Source organism: Lissotriton vulgaris, chromosome 5 (genome assembly GCF_964263255.1).
Source record: "Lissotriton vulgaris chromosome 5, aLisVul1.2, whole genome shotgun sequence".
NCBI lineage: Eukaryota > Metazoa > Chordata > Amphibia > Caudata > Salamandridae > Lissotriton > Lissotriton vulgaris.
Window position 1 is genome coordinate 59,813,056 of NC_141693.1, and position 13,815 is coordinate 59,826,870.

General features: G+C 49.0%; 1 protein-coding gene across 1 annotated transcript in view; it reads right to left on the reverse strand.

Annotated features, from left to right (window-relative positions):
* Nucleotides 1–13,815, reverse strand: part of LOC147710154 (E3 ubiquitin-protein ligase TRIM39-like) — a 156,340-nt gene that overhangs the window by 41,046 nt on the left and 101,479 nt on the right. The gene's annotated exons all lie outside the window — the stretch shown is intronic.

Sequence of the window (13,815 nt, forward strand, 5' to 3'; positions counted from 1 at the left end):
ATACAGTACCAGTCAGTACACTGTGTTAGATGGTATAGAGTGACAAGGCTACTGGAAGGTATACAGTACTAGCACACTACACTGCATTTGATGGTACAGAGTACAAGAGTTACTAGAAGGTACACTACATTCGATGGTACAGAGCAACAGAGCTACTCCAAGGTATACAGTACTAGTCAATAGGCTGCATTGGATGGTGCAGAGTAGGAAAGCTACTAGAAGGTATACTAGTCTACTAGTCAGTACACTGCATTAGATGGTGAAGAGTAACATATCTAATCCAAGGTATACAGTACTAGTCACATACTACACTGCATTGTAGGGGGACATTGGAGACCTACCTGAACTGCTCCCAGCGAGCCCAGCTCACAGCACCGCCAACTTCCTGGTCTTCCGCGCCCGGAGGCGCTTAAACAGCGAGAGCTCCCACTGAGGAGCGGGGGACATTGGAGACCTACCTGAACTGCCACACTTGCTGCGGTGCTCGCTCCTGGGGCCCCGACGCTGTCGGTTTCCCCCGCCGCGTTTTCCACACTGCACGGCCGCCGTGGGGGGGGAACTACAGCTCCCAGCGAGTCCAGCTCACAGCACCGCCCACTTCCTGTTCTTCCGCGCCCGGAGGCGCTTTAACAGCGAGAGCTCCCTCCGCATCGCGGACGCGCGCGGGCGGCGCCGGGCGAAGCCCGGGCAAAGGGCGGGCCCTCTTATGCCCTCAGAGGACATCAGAGGTCGGGCGGGCCCCCCCCCTTTGACTTGTCTTAAGAGGTGATTCCGGGAAAGGTGACTATGGGGAAACGTAATACCAATCCTATAACGCATGCTTCTGTAGACTCCTCTGCCTCCCTCCTTTGAATGCCTATTGGAGAACGCCCTTAATATGGTCCAGGAGGAAATCGCCAATACTGAAAGGAGGATGTCATTGGGCTGTAATACCAGTCACCTGCAGTCATCACAAGCAAGCCTCTTTAATACTTTGCCACTCTCCAAACAATTACTATTTTGAAACCTACTACTCGGGTAACTCCGTTGGAAGTGTTGCCTAGGGGCAGTAGCCCAGTCATAACTATCGACTCCCAGCCTGACTCCGTTGTACAGACTGTTATTGCCCGCCCCGCCCCCGAGTAACAAGATTTTCTCTGGAAAAAGGATAAGGGGCCCCTTGAAATTTACAGCAAATAGGAGGAAGCAACCTATCTGTAACAAGAACCAACCAACCCCCCAGAGTATGTGGACCAGAGGGAAGCAATAACAATCTGGGGGTAACACTGTTAATACAGAAAACCTGCAACTTGTAGAGGTGGTCGTTCCCCTAACCCCCACTACAGAAAACCACAACTCATTGGGCACACAGACTGAGTTTTTAACTGAAAGTATCATCCAATCTAAGCCCAACGGGAATTTTATTGAGACAATCGTTGATACTATTTTTAAACAATTGGAAAGTCAATTGATCAAACAATTTAATACTGTTTTTAAAAGACTTGATAAACTAGAAAATCTTGTAAAAAAGGAAGAGGTAAAAAGGAAAGGGGTGAATAGCCTTGATCAAATGAGGGGTGATCGTCTTTTGAAAGACCTAGAGTCTGCTAGTAAGGCTATCTTGTGTGGTGGGCCTATTATCAGCAGCAGTTTAAAGGGTGGGCCTAAAACTATCAGCAGCACACCAACAACTAATCCTAATACTACACCTAGATGTGATACTACAGAGCAAATTCAACCTGCCCCAAAAGCCAAGCCCACTCCTCCCGCAGTAGCCGGTCCTTCTCACACTACTACAGTTAGCAGCACACGGAATGAGGGCCCTATTATAACTACTGTGAAACCTGTGGCCCCAAGTAGTAGTAATGGTGGCAAGGGACAATCGGTTGTTAGCAGACCCATAAAACATCAGGAACCTGCCCTCCATTTACCACCTGACGCCTGCTCATACGTTTGAGTATTGGCAGGCGTGCCACCACTTAGGGATGGACAAGGTGAGTCTTGGGTTCAGCTGAATAATAAGTGCATCGACTGGCTGACCAAACATAAGGGGGTAGGTCATGACATCTCAAATGAAATTTTGTCTTCCCGCCGAGTGAGTTGGGTTGGCCCCTTACGTAAAAACTTCAATGGGGACTGTATTGTTGTCAATTTCAGGCACCCTGGCACTGTCAACCTTATACTCAACCACAACAATATTTATCCAGGTCCACCTACTGTTGTTACTACCTTGCCTTTGGGCTACTTTTATAGGTCCCCATCAAGACAATTCTGCCCAGCCCCACCGCCTTTTCCACTTTTTAATAGATACACCGCATTACCTGAAACAGGTAGTCTGGACTGACCATTAGATATTCTACCCGACAATGTAGCCAGTGATCACATTAACATGCATGTTCCTGTAGGAAATCCGTCAATTTGTCCTATTGCTGTATCACCCAATTCACCTGGTAGGCCCAGGGCGTCATTGGACTCCACAATAGGTGCCCAGGGTCACATTTCCACCACATTGTCCGATGATTTATCTATCTTGAGCTGGAATATTGCTGGTCTCAAAGCAAAAATGAAAATTAAGACCTGGACCGATTGGGTAATCAACTTTGATGTCCTAATGTTGCAGGAAACTTGGTGCACGAGCTCTCTACTTCATGAAGGATATAGCTGCCATAACTTGATTGTACCTTCCCCTCCCTACTGGTCGCACTAGCGGGGGCTTATCTATTTGGGTTAAAATCACCGTCGCAGCTAAAATCGAACCACTGCAGACAAACAAAAACCTCATGGCGTTGAGATATACTGGCAGGATAAAGTTATGTCTTATTAACTTTTATAATAACGATTTCACAACTCACCCCAACACCAACTTCCTAAAATTATTTAATTTCATTGATGAAGTTGTGGATGGACAAAAATATGGTAGGTTTGATGGCATTTGCATAGGAGGGGATTTCAATGCACACATTCACCCCAGAATTCTACCCTGTAAGAGAGGAGATGAATTACTGGACCTGCTAGCCACACGCGATTTGGTTGATGTAATGGAGAATATAGCTACTGGTGTGGACAATGTGCCCGTTCCCACCTATATTGGGCGTGGGAGCTCAACCACTATAGACTATGTATTCATTTCTTCTCTTCTCTGGGATCTCTTATTAAAATCACAGGTTGTCAGGACTACTTATAGTGACCATTACGAATATGCTACTTACCAGTATGCATCTGTTCTTGGCATGTAGGGCTGCTGACATTCATATCTGTGCATAGATCGCCGCCTAGTGTTGGGTCCGGATGATCGCACATTGTTGTCCTGGAAGAGTCTTCGAAGTATCACGAGATAGGTGGCTCCTCCCCTGGACTACAGTGCGCATGGGCATCGACTCCATCCCCAGATTGTTTTTAGCCATTGTGGCCAAGATGGAGTGAAACTATGTGAATGATGACCATGCTAGAAGTATGTGTGAATGCTGCAGCCGCTACAGGCGCCGGGGAGGAGGGCGGGCGATATGAATGTCAGCAGCCCTACATGCCAAGAACAGATGCATACTGGTAAGTAGCATATTCGGTTCGAAGCATGTGGGCTGCTGAATTCATATCTGTGCATAGAATACATAGCAGTCCCTCCATTATCGGCGGCCGCCCGTGCCAGCTGCAGCAGTTTGGAAAAGTGTTTTTAGAACAGCCTGCCCTACAGCTGCCTGCTGTTTGGAGTGCTCATCAACACAGTAGTGTTTGGTAAATGTGTGTGTGGTAGACCATGTGGCTGCTCTACATATGTCTTCCAAATGAATATTTCCAAGGAAAGCCATGGAGGCCCCCAACTGGAATGGTGAGAGTGCGCTTGGCTTTCTGATAGCACCTGGCTATACCAACCTTGGAAATGGGGTTGCCTTTGTGTTGTGGCGAAAAGGCAACAAACAGTTGTTTAGTCTTCCGAAAATCTTTGGTCCTATCAATGTAGTACATTTGGGCCCTCTTGACGTCAAGTGTGTGAAGCATTCTCTCCGCAACCGACTCTGGATTTTGGAAGAACACAGGTAGTTCTATAGTTTGGTTGATATTGAACTGGGAAACTACCTTAGGAAGGAATTTAGGGTTAGTGCGAAGCACCACCCTTTCGGAATGAATTTGAATAAATGGCTCTTGGATAGTTAGTGCCTGGAGCTCACTAACTCGTCTTAGCGACGTAATCGCTATAACGAAAGCCACTTTCCATGTCAAGCACTGAATCTCGCATGATTGCAGTGGTTCGAAAGGGGGACCCATCAGCCTTGTGAGGACCACATTTAGGTTCCACTCCGGAGCTGGTGGCGTCAGCGGAGGAATGACTAGTTTGAGTCCTTCCAGAAAGGCTTTAATGGCAGGCACCCTGAAAAGTGAGAGGTGCGGTCTGTTCTGGAGATAAGCAGCCATTGCGGATAGATGTATACGAATGGAAGCATAGGCCAGATTACATTTGTACAGATGTAAGAGATAACAAATGATCTCCTGAATAGAGGCATCCAGCGGGTTAATGTTGTAGTCTGCACAATAAATGACAAACCGTTTCCATTTCGCCGCATAGCATGCTCTGGTGGTGGGCTTCCTTGCCTCCCTGATTATATCCATACAGTCAGGAGGTAAGTTGAGGTAGCCAAATTCTAAGACCTCAGGAGCCAGATCGCCAGGTTGAGCGGTTGCGGATCTGGATGCTGAATGTCGCCATGGCTCTGCGTCAAAAGCCTGGGTGTGAGGCGCAGCCTTTGATGCGGTACCACGGACAGTTCCAGAAACGTGGTGTACCATGGTTGGCGAGCCCCGTTGGAGCAACCAGGATGAGAGTCATCGAGTGCTGCTTTAGCTTGCGCGCCACCAGCGGTATTAGAGGTGCTGGGGGAAAAGCGTACGCATATTTGCCTGACCAGTTCATCCATATCGCATTGCCCTGCGACTGTGGGTGTGGGAACCTGGCGGCAAAGCTTGGGCATTTTGCGTTTTCCTTTGTGGCGAACAGGTCTATCTCTGGATGACCCCACCTTAGGAAGTACGGGTGGAGTACTGATGGATGTATCTCCCACTCGTGCATTTGGTGGCTGTACCTGCTGAGCAGGTCCGCCATCGGATTGTCCTTGCCTGGGAGGTGTTCGGCCATGAGGAAGATGTTTCTCTGAATGGCCCACTTCCACATGCTCTGAGCCAGATGAGACAACTGTGGAGAGTGTGTACCTCCCTGCTTCTGAATGTAGTACATGGCCGTCATGTTGTCCGTCCGGATCAACACAACCTTGTTGCACAGATGTACTTTGAAAGCTTTCATTGCCATGAAGATAGCCATCAGTTCTAGAATATTGATGTGCATCTTCCTTTGCTGCGGTGTCCATAGTCCCTGCACAGTGTAGTGGAGTACATGAGCTCCCCAACCTTGGAGAGAAGCGTCCGTCGTCAGAATGAACTGTGGCACAGGCTCTTGGAACGGTCGGCCCTTGCAAAGGTTTCGTGGATTCCACCAATGCAGAGAGTCGTATGCCCGACCGCTCACCAACACTAGGTCTTTCAACTGTCCGTGAGCCTGAGTCCACTGACGTGCTAAGCACTCCTGAAGCGGACGCATATGTAGTCTCGCGTGCGGGACTATGGAGATGTAGGAGGCCATCATGCCGATCAACTGCATGAACACTCACGCTGGAAGCGAGTGTTGAGGTCTGAATTTCTGTATCAGCGATTGAATGCTGCTGACCCTCACTGAATTTGGCTGTGCTGTGGCTACCAGAGTGTTTATTGTCGCACCCAGATACTGCCGTATGTGGGCAGGTTGCAGGTGGGACTTCGGGTAATTCAGTGAGAATCCCAGATCGTGAAGAAGGTGAATGGTGTGGGACATGTGGGCGGCACACTGCTGGGCTGACTTTGCCTGGATGAGCCAGTCGTCCAGATAAGGGTAGACGTGAATGTTTTGTCTCCTTAGGTGCGCGGCCACCGTCGCCAGGCACTTTGTAAAGACCCTGGGTGCCGTGGTGACCCCGAAAGGCAAAACCTTAAACTGGTAATGTTGGTTTTGGATGGTGAACCGGAGGTATTTTTTGTGTGACAGGTGCAGCGGAATATGAAAAAACGCATCCTTTAGATCTAAAGTTGCGAGAAAATTCCCCTGACTGAGCAACGGTAGGACCTGCAGCAGGGTCAACATGTGAAAGTGCTCCGATAGAATGTACTGATTGAGGGGTCTGAGGTCCAGTATGGGTCTGAGGGACCCGTCCTTTTTTGGTATCAAGAAGTACAGTGAGTAAACACCTGTGCCTCTTTCTCCCACATATTTACAACAAGGGGTGGTGAGGGACAGAGTCTCTGAATTAAGCAGAAAGCTCTCACCCAGTCAAGAGATCAGGGCTAGATCCAACACCGTTTTTTAGCTCACTGCACCATCCCAGTTTCAGAACCTGGCTGTATGCAAATTAGTCTGTTCCTGTCCCAGTGCATGATGGGAACAGGGCAAACCAAACTACAAAAGCCAATTCTTACACTGGGAAGGAAACAAGCTCCCGGGGACCGGTTTCTAGCATTACAGCCGTCTTCGGCCCGGTTTGCTTGAATCCTGATGGTGCAATGAGCAAGGGTCTCACATCTGAGAATACCCTTCCACGCTTAGGGTGGACAAAAATATTTACAACAAGGGGTGGTGAGGGACAGAGTCTCTGAATTAAGCAGAAAGCTCTCACCCAGTCAAGAGATCAGGGCTAGATCCAACACCGTTTTTTAGCTCACTGCACCATCCCAGTTTCAGAACCTGGCTGTATGCAAATTAGTCTGTTCCTGTCCCAGTGCATGATGGGAACAGGGCAAACCAAACTACAAAAGCCAATTCTTACACTGGGAAGGAAACAAGCTCCCGGGGACCGGTTTCTGGCATTACAGCCGTCTTCGGCCCGGTTTGCTTGAATCCTGATGGTGCAATGAGCAAGGGTCTCACATCTGAGAATACCCTTCCACGCTTAGGGTGGACAAAAGTATTTACAACAAGGGGTGGTGAGGGACAGAGTCTCTGAATTAAGCAGAAAGCTCTCACCCAGTCAAGAGATCAGGGCTAGATCCAACACCGTTTTTTAGCTCACTGCACCATCCCAGTTTCAGAACTTGGCTGTATGCAAATTAGTCTGTTCCTGTCCCAGTGCATGATGGGAACAGGGCAAACCAAACTACAAAAGCCAATTCTTACACTGGGAAGGAAACAAGCTCCCGGGGACCGGTTTCTGGCATTACAGCCGTCTTCGGCCCGGTTTGCTTGAATCCTGATGGTGCAATGAGCAAGGGTCTCACATCTGAGAATACCCTTCCACGCTTAGGGTGGACAAAAATATTTACAACAAGGGGTGGTGAGGGACAGAGTCTCTGAATTAAGCAGAAAGCTCTCCCCCAGTCAAGAGATCAGGGCTACATCCAACACTGAAATGCCAGAAACCGGTCCCCGGTAGCTTGTCTCCTTTCTGGTAAAGAATTGGCTTGGTAGTTTAGTCTGCCCTGTTCCCATGATGCACTGGGCCAGGGACAGACTGATTTGCATATAGCCAGATTCTGAGCTGGGATGGGGCAGTGAGATAAATAACGGTGATGGATCAAGCCCTGATCTTTGGACTGGGTAAGAGTGGTCTGCTCAATTCAGACACTCTGTTCATCACCACCCCCTTTTGAAAATCGATTTTGGCCACTATAGGTGTGGCAGGGTATACTCAGACATGAGTCCCTTTCTCACTGCTCCATCAGGATTCAAGCAAGCCGGGCCGAAGAGGCTGAAATGCCAGAAACCGGTCCCCGGTAGCTTGTCTCCTTTCTGGTAAAGAATTGGCTTGGTAGTTTAGTCTGCTCTGTTCCCATGATGCACTGGGCCAGGGACAGACTGATTTGCATATAGCCAGATTCTGAGCTGGGATGGGGCAGTGAGATAAATAACGGTGATGGATCAAGCCCTGATCTTTGGACTGGGTAAGAGTGGTCTGCTCAATTCAGACACTCTGTTCATCACCACCCCCTTTTGTAAATCGATTTTGGCCACTATAGGTGTGGCAGGGTATACTCAGACATGAGTCCCTTTCTCACTGCTCCATCAGGATTCAAGCAAGCCGGGCCGAAGAGGCTGAAATGCCAGAAACCGGTCCCCGGTAGCTTGTCTCCTTTCTGGTAAAGAATTGGCTTGGTAGTTTAGTCTGCCCTGTTCCCATGATGCACTGGGCCAGGGACAGACTGATTTGCATATAGCCAGATTCTGAGCTGGGATGGGGCAGTGAGATAAATAACGGTGATGGATCAAGCCCTGATCTTTGGACTGGGTAAGAGTGGTCTGCTCAATTCAGACACTCTGTTCATCACCACCCCCTTTTGTAAATCGATTTTGGCCACTATAGGTGTGGCAAGGTATACTCAGACATGAGTCCCTTTCTCACTGCTCCATCAGGATTCAAGCAAGCCGGGCCGAAGAGGCTGAAATGCCAGAAACCGGTCCCCGGTAGCTTGTCTCCTTTCTGGTAAAGAATTGGCTTGGTAGTTTAGTCTGCCCTGTTCCCATGATGCACTGGGCCAGGGACAGACTGATTTGCATATAGCCAGATTCTGAGCTGGGATGGGGCAGTGAGATAAATAACGGTGATGGATCAAGCCCTGATCCTTGGACTGGGTAAGAGTGGTCTGCTCAATTCAGACACTCTGTTCATCACCACCCCCCTTTTGTAAATCGTCTTTCTCCCACAGGCACGAGCTCGATTGCCCCTTTTTGCAGCATGACGAGGACCTCCTGCTGCAATAAGTGCAAATGCTCGGCGGACATAGGACGGTGTCTTGGGGGTATGTTGGGTGGAGTGGATGTTAACTCCAGACAATACCCGTACTGTATAAGCTGTGTGACCCACCTATCTGTGGTGATGGACTTCCAGACTGGCAGGAACTGTTGAAGTCTCCCCCCGACAGGTGTTGTGTGGTCGGGGGCAGTGACAAGGCGTCACTGTTTGTTAGTGGCGGAGGATCTGGAGTTGTTGTTTCCAGGACCTCTGCCTTTGGCGCTGTTTCCACGATATCCACCTCAACTTTGTTTAGTGTATGTGGTCTGCGTGCCGCCCTTATAGTACTGCGTGGTTTGGGAGAGCTGGCCTCTGGAAACACCTCTAGTGCTTGAGCGACGAAAAGAACCACCCCGGAACTGCTGGGACTGTTGAGCCCCCATGGACTTAGCAGTTTCAGTGTCCTTTTTGATCTTTTCCAAGGTGGTGTCCACCTCTGGGCCAAATAGATGATCAGGGTTTACTGTCTGATTTAGAATGGTGGTCTGTATTTCTGGCTTGAACCCAGAGATTCTCAGCCAGGCATGTCGTCTCAGCATGACACTAGTGTTGACAGCTCTGGCCGCGGTGTCTGCTGCGTCCAGTGCACATTTGATAGAAGCATTTGATATGAGCTTCCCTTCTTGGATGAGCATCTCAGCTGCCTCTTTGTATTCGTCTGGCAGGTGCTGTAACAGGGTCTCAAGTGTGTCGTAGTGTGCCCTGTCATACCTGGCTAGAAGTGCCTGAGTGTTTGAAATGCGCCAGATATTGGCCGCTTGAGCCGCCACCCTTTTCCCCGATGCCTCAAACACCTTAGATTCCTTATCTGGGGGAGGAGCATCACCCGTTGTTTGTGAATTAGCCCTCTTCCGGGCATTAGACACAACAAGAGAGTCCAACAGCAACTGTCCCCTAATGTAAGTAGGGTCCCTAGGTGCCGGTTTGTACTTCTTTTCAATTCTGGGGTTTATCACCCTGGCTCTTGTAGGCTCCTTAAAAATTTCCCTAGCATGCTTCAAGACACCCTTCAACATAGGCAGAGTCTTGACAGTCCTCTCTGAGACAGAAAAGGTGTCAAAAAGAAATTCCACTTCAATGGGGTTAGCATGTAGCTGGACGTCGTGGTTTTTAGCCGCTCTTTCAATGAGGGCGTTAAACGCTGCCGAATCCTCTGTAGGTGACGTTTTCACAGCATACATTTGAGTGTCATGGGCAGAGTGAGGATCCCCTGGGTCAGCAGCAGCTGCTCAGGGCTCATTGGTATCATCTGGATCAGTGTATACTGGATAGCTGTATTTCTCATCATCACCTTCCCCAGTGTCCACATCTGAATAAGTGGGTGAGACATCATAACCACGTGGAGATACCGGTTCCACAAGAACAGGAGTCAAAGTAGAATCCTTTTTCTTCTTCAGTGGAATTTTATAGGACTCCATTGGCTGTTCCGGGGCGATTTTCCGTTTATAAAGGGAAAGTCTGCCTGTCTCGGCATCGATAAACTGTTCCTGTTGCTCCTCCAACGAGGATTGTCGAGGCTTTGTGGCCGGGACCACCGTAGTCGACTTCAGCACCGAGGATACCTTCTCGGGCAGGTCGGCGGCCATTTTAGGGGCGAAAGCCTTCGGCGCCACTTTCGGCGGCAGCGTGAAGTGGATGGGCGTCGACGTCTTCTGAGGTTTATCGACAGGCTTCGAAGGTGGAGGATCTTTAGGCCCGACACTTGAGCCCTTATCCTTGATGCGCTTCAGGGAGTCTGCCACCTGCTTGGAGAAGGAGGCGGACGGCTGCGTCGACTTGACGGAATCCTTCGAGGCACCACCAGACGTCGACTCGTGGGTCGGTCCGCTTTTGGCCTGGTCGTGTCGACGGGGAGGCTCAAGAACCTTTGGATCACCGAGCCCTTTGTCGGTGTCGACCGCCTTCGGCGCCGATTTGTTCGGGTCGACCACCTTGACCGTATTCTTTGGCGCACTAGACTTCGTCGACGCCCTTGAGCCGCTTCTTTGGGTCGATAACGCTTGTCTGCTTTGTCGGTGCCAACAGGTCTGAGGACTTTGAGCCGACCAAAGCAATCCGCACTTTCGGTTTCGATGGAGGCACCAGTGCTTTCACTTGCGTCGAGACCGGAGCTTTCACTTTCGGTTTCGAAGGTAGCGGCTCCTTAGCAATGTCCGAAGCCGAGCCCGAAGGCGGGGCCGTAGAACTTATTGGAAGATCTTGGGTAAGGCCTAGTGGCGATCCCTCGACCTGAGCCTTATGCAGCGTTTCGGCCCCAATGTCAGTTTGAGTTCGCTCCTCGCTCGAGCTATCTTCCATGGCCCCAAAGGCCCCGTTGTTGTCTCCTACCTCGTCGACGACTCATTCCGCTTCAAGCATTTCAGCATCCGCGTCATAGTTGGAGTCGACTTCCGATGCGGGATTCAACAGGTTCTCTCGAACCTCCCGGTCAGCTCCTTCATCATCCCCGGCATCGAATATGTCCACAGGCGCCGGTGCCGTCTGCTGGGCTTCCTGGCGCGCAGCGCGTCGATGCAGAAGAGTCTTCTTGGATCGAAAACGGGAACAAGCCATGCAGCTGGCTTTATCATGATCCGGCGAAAGACACTTGTTGCACACCGGGTGGACGTCGATGTGGGGATACTTGGAGTTGCACACGGGACATCTCTTGAACGGCCTCCGTTCCATGATGGTTCGACGATAAGGCCTCTGGCGCCGACCGGGCCTTCAGTGTCGAAAAGAACGCGGCTTTTCCGGAAATCCGGCTCAGAACCGAGCTGGAAAGAATCGGGCACCGAACGCAAGACTATACCGACAAAAACCTAAAGGCCTTTTGGCCTTAAGACAACTTTTATATCGATTCCGACTAGAGTGAACCAATATACATCCGAACCCAAAGGCGGAAAAAAACAATCTGGGGGTGGAGTCGATGCCCATGCGCACTGTAGTCCAGGGGAGGAGCCACCTATCTCGTGAAACTTCGAAGACTCTTCCAGGACAACAATGTGCGATCATCCGGACCCAACACTAGGCGGCGATCTATGCACAGATATGAATGCAGCAGCCCACATGCCTCGAACCCCAATTTTAATCTGTCTCAAATCAATTAAAAAAACGGAGAAGATAATAGAAATTGGGGCAAAAAATCTAACGGCATCGACAGACAGGCTAAGGGTGGTTTGGAAGGGGATAGACAACCAGGGCGTTTTGCCTCGAGTCATTAAAAAACACCCTACACTAGCCCCGGTTTGCCTATCAACTGAAATCCCCGGGCCTGATATTGTTAATTCATTTTGTGAACTTTGTAAGGCTATAAAAAAGGAAATTTCTAAACCTGTCCCAGCTCATAACAGTAACCCTAGGTGGTTCGACACCTCATGCTCCAAAGCCAATCGGGAACTTAGGGCTGCCCTTACAGCAGAACCGCGCGATTTGTCCCTGGTAAGGACTCTGAGATCTAGATACAAATACACCTCAAAAATCAGATCTGAAGAGTTAATAAAAGACCATTGGGACTCTCTTGTTCGCACAGCAGCCTTAAAAGATGGAGCCGGGTTTTGGAGGGCGGTTAAAAACCTGAGATCATTGGGCTCTAATATTTCCCCTATTAATTGTAACATAACAGGGGATGTGTGGGTAGACCATTTCTCTAAAATCTATGATGCTTCTAGCAACCCCACAGAAATTGCATCATTAGTTAGGCCCTTGATTATCACGCTGTTGGAGGTGGAGGATGCCATCGCCGAAAGTGCTGGGAATAAAGCCCCTGGACGCGATGGTTTATCCATCGACCAAATCAAATCTGAACCTGACTTTTGGGCACCCCTGCTATGTAATGTTTTGAACAATTTATCTTATACTTCTGTCCCGGAAACATGGTCTAGCAGCACTATTGTACCAATATTCAAAAAAGGTGACAGACTTGACCCTGGTTGTTACCGCCCCATATCTTTAATTGACAACACGCTAAAGGTTCTAGGCAGGGTCCTTTTTAACAGAATCAGAACCTGGGCGGAGGAAAATACCATCTTACACCCGTGCCAGCTAGGTTTCAGAAGTAAAGTGGGTACGGTGGAGCAATGCTTAAATCTAAACCTGCTTATGGCTAAATATACAATTGCCAAAAAATCCCCTTTATATTTTGGGTGTATGGATTTAAGTTCTGATTTTGATTTTGTAAATGGCTCCCGTTTATGGTCAGTCCTGTTGAATTATGGTTTAGATGAATCCTTAGTTTACTTTTTGGCACATCTTCATAGCAATTTGAAAGCTCGCGTTCGCATTAACAATGACGGCGAAGTTTCTAATGATATTTTAATTGGCAGGGGGGTCAGACAGGGTTGTGTATTGGCCCCCCTGCTTTTTATTTTGTATATAAATGAATTGAGTGATTCTTTGAGTAATCTAACTAACGATGTTCCGCAAGTAAATGGCAAACCCGTCCCCGCACTCCTTTACGCGGATGATGCGGTCCTTATGGGCCGCACACCCAATGCTTTGCGTATTTTAATTTCTGGCTTTGTCACATATATGGCAGATTTGGGCCTATGTACTAACTTTAAGAAATCATTTATAATGTCATGTGGCCCTAGAAGCTGTCAGGGGACAATATTTTAAAAAGGACTTGCACTTTCCCTACCTTGGTCTGTTGTTCTCTAACACCGGATCTTGGCAGCCTCATGTTGCTCAGGGAAGGAATAAATTGAGTAAAGCTATAAACTCTTTAACCTCCCTCCGCCAACCTATGCAGGCAGATGTGATCACATCATTGTTACAAATTTACAGAACACAATGCTTACCCGTAGGAACCTATGGTGCTGAGGTGTGGGGCTACTCGAATTGTACCCAATTACAGATTGAAGAAAATAGATTCTGTCGGAAAGGTTTTGGGAGGGGGGGTGGGGGGGTTATTACAGCACCAACTTACGTGTGTCACAGGGAATTAAATCTCAATTATATAGAGGATTTTATAAGATCCAGACCCGCCCTTTTTTGGATAAACATTTGGAGTAATTCCGCTGCCTCCTTGTCCCGTGACATCATTCTGGACTGCCTA